At 44.5% G+C, this 3,682-nt stretch overlaps 1 long non-coding RNA gene across 1 annotated transcript; it reads left to right on the top strand.

Annotated features, from left to right (window-relative positions):
- The first annotated feature begins 731 nt into the window (after positions 1–731).
- Positions 732–1,751, top strand: LOC121690437. The gene is made up of 3 exons (XR_006025065.1): positions 732–1,101; positions 1,201–1,360; positions 1,690–1,751. It is a non-coding gene; the product is annotated as an uncharacterized LOC121690437 (long non-coding RNA).
- Positions 1,752–3,682: the final 1,931 nt, after the last annotated feature.

Genomic DNA, 3,682 nt, shown 5'->3' on the forward strand with positions numbered 1-3,682 from the left:
GGCCGTCACGTTGGTCTAGGTTGCCCTAGACGCTGGTTGCCCAGCTAATGGTCCAGGTTGCCTTGGACGCCGGTAGCCTGGCACGTCTCATGGTCTAGGTTGCCCTAGACGCTGGTTGCCCAGCTCGCATAAGCACTAAAGTCCAGGTTGCTCTGGATGCCGGTGGCCTGGCTCGTCACGATGTACTAGCTTGCTAGTCACTGGGCGCCCAGATCGTGAAGTGCTTATGGTCCAGGTTGCCCTGGACGCCGGTTGCCCGGCCGCCGCATTGGTCTAGGTTGCCCTAGACGCTGGTTGCCCAGCTCGTCAAGCTTCTAAATCCCACTAAAGCGAAAGCATGCTGCGGGCCCCACTACAACCCTAGGTTTATGGTTAACATCTAGCTACTTTAAAATTCTGTCGGCGTCCTGGCACAACGTCTTCACCCAGGCCCAGTCATGCTGTTTAATTCATCTTGTATGTATACTAATGTCTCTGCTCCCCTCAGAACCAGATTACTGAGTCACCGCCCTGGCGGGCATCACTCATCCATTTGGGGGTAGGCTCCCCGCCCCTGCCTTCATCCATCGGCAGGAGACGAGATCCGCTCATCGCTGGACGGATCCGAGACGGGGCCTACGCCAAAGACTGTTACCTATTCAGGACTCTATCATGCTTGCATCCAAGCCATTCCTTTACTAATTAAATTGTTAACTGATTCTATTCTGTCTACTGAGTCTTTCTGGTAGAACTATTGCACTTGCCAATATAATTTAGTAACCTGATGTCATTATTCTTAAACACAGTCCTACTTCCTACAGGCTACAGATATATATGTACATACACACATACATGCATTTAGGATTATTTAAAACTGCCTTTTAATGCTTAATGTTTTGTTTTTGTTTTTCAGCTCTTCTGCGTGATCTGTTGGTAAACCAACACATTCTGCTGGACCAGCAGAAGACCATGATCCGCATTCTTCAGGACCTCCACAAATCCATCCAGGGAGGTCAGATGTGCACCACCACCAGGCATACTGCTTATTTTCCCCTGGGGGATGAGGGGGCACTGGAGGTCTTGGAGTGCGACCTCGCAAGCAGGGACCTTCAACAGGAATTGGTGAGCTCCTTTGGATTTCTCTTAGAATGGTGTGCTGAGTGATTTATCAAACAATAGTACTTTTATTTTGAGTAAATAATACCACTGGTTCTTTTATAGGTCATCACTCTTGGATTGGCAGGGGGGGTGGATGTGAAGGACAGTGTCTGGCGCATACTGAAGCAGGCCATCAGGAACAATCTGGCCAAGAAAATGTCATGGCGGGGATTGAATGGGAAAATCCCGTTTGAGAAATGACATCTCAAATCAGTTGTTATGGGTAAGCATTTCAACTGTTCATCACTGTTCACAAATATCCTGTTCTCGGCTCTGACATTTTTTTCCCAAAGGCTCCTGTAGCTATAGGGCTATCAGGCTGAAACCATCATTCAACTGTCAGCCAATTCTTAGTAGAATTTAACTGAACTCAAAGCATTTTTGCAATGTGGAAGACAACAGAACCTTCACACCTATCTTCCAGATGATTAGTTTGTTTGACAATGCTTACAGTTCGCATAGTGAAGAAGATTGTAGCATACATTATTGCGGTTTAGAATCTGTTAAATCACTGACACTGAAAACTTGTTTTGTGTATGTTCTCATTTACAGATGCAGTGAGGAGAAATCCATCCTGCTTATCTGCTACAAACAAAGAAATTGGGGAGGCTGTGAAGAGTCAAGTCAAGTTTATTTATATAGCACATTTCATACACAGAGGTCATTCAATGTGCTTTACATAAACAAAACCAAACGATAATAACAAATAAAAGCATAGAAGGGCAATATAGTCAAAGAATAGTTAAAAGGTAAAGATCATAAAGATCGAGGCTGTGAAGAGGTGGTTTTACTGGGCTGGGGAGGCCTAGAATACTAGGACATAGTAGGTTTAAATAAATAAATAAATAAATAAATAAATAGAAACACTTTGGGTCAATTATGACATCACTTTGGGTCATTTAAGGCCTCTTTTCGGCAAGGTTTTGGGGTTTTGGCAACTCTTCGGGATATGTCTGGCTACATTTTGGTATTCCAAAATTGTTTTTTTTAGCTGGGTTTTGTTTTTCTTTTGGCACGCCTAATTTGGCCCAAATTTGGGCCGTACATCATCCCAAAGCTTTGCCAAAATGGCATGCCAGTTTTGGCCCAAATTTGGGCCAAAATGATTTTGCTATCTGGGTTGTAGAGCAGGGAGTTGAGTTCCCATACCAGGTGATGATGCTACCAGTTAGAACACTCTCAACCGCTGAAGTGTAGAAGGCCTTCATGATGGATGTAGAAACTTTGAATTTCCTTAGCTGACGAAGGAAGTAGAGTCGTTGTCTGGACTTATTCAGAACATATTGAGTGTTAACAGTCCATGTTAAGCCTTTAGTAATGTGGACACCAAGGTATTTAAAACTTGTGACTCTCTCTACAGGTTGCCCGCTGATCATTAGTGGGGTGTAACTGTAGTTCTGCTGCTGCCTTCTGTAATCCACTACCATTTCCTTGGTTTTATTGACATTCAGTGTCAAGCTGTTAGATTGACACCACTGTGCCACCTCATCAACCTGATCCAAGTAGAGCTGTTCATTGTTGTTACTAATCAGGCCCAAGATCACTGTGTCATCTGCAAACTTGATGATGGAGGTATGACTACTGTTGGCTTTGCAGTCATGTGTGTAGATGTTGTACAGCAGTGGACTCAAAACAGCCTTGGGGAGCACCAGTGCTGATGGTTAATGTGTCAGATGTCAGACCCCCCACTCTAACCACTTGTGAACGGTTGGTGAGAAAGTCAAATATCCAGTGACACAGGGTGGTGTTCAGTCCCAAGGCCTTCATCTTTGTGACCAAGGTGAGCGGTACTATCGTGTTGAATGCTGAACTAAAGTCAATGAACAGCATCCTCACATAATTCCCATTCCCCTCCTCCAGGTGAGTTAAGGTGGTGTGCATGAGGTTTGAGATGGCATCCTCTGTAGACCTGTTGGCTCTGTAAGCAAATTGGAGGGAGTTGAAGGAGGCAGATAATGTTTTTCACAAGCTTCTCAAAACACTTCATCACTGTAGACGTCAGGGCAACTGGGCGGTAGTCATTCAGACATGATGAACTTTTGTTTTTCGGTACTGGAACAATAACAGACTGCTTGAGGCAAGTAGGAACTGTCTCTTGAGCCAATGATGTGTTAAAGATATAAGTGAACACAGGAGCTAACTGAGCAGGGCAGGATTTCAAAACCCTGTTAGAAATTCCATCCGGTCCAGCAGCTTTTCTACAATTAGCCCTCCTAAAGGCATTGCTCACATCAACCTCAGAGACACAGAAAGGTGCATCCTCATTTGCTTCACATGCTGCAGCTAGTGCAAGATAGTCTGTGTTTTTCATGTCAAAGCGAGCATAAAAAGCATTAAGTTCATCAGGGAGGGCTTTACTCACATTCATCATAGGAGGGGACTTTCTTTCAAAGCCAGTGATGGTTCGGAGTCCTTTCCACACTCGTGCTGGATCACCCTCCAAGAAATCAGCTTCAACTCTGTCTCTATAGCGCCGCTTAGCATCTTTAATAGCTCTACGTAAACTATAAGATGCTGCTTTGTAATCAGTCATATCCCCTGAAAT

The sequence above is a fragment of the Alosa sapidissima genome, chromosome 18, assembly GCF_018492685.1.
Source record: "Alosa sapidissima isolate fAloSap1 chromosome 18, fAloSap1.pri, whole genome shotgun sequence".
Taxonomy (NCBI): Eukaryota; Metazoa; Chordata; class Actinopteri; order Clupeiformes; family Clupeidae; genus Alosa; species Alosa sapidissima.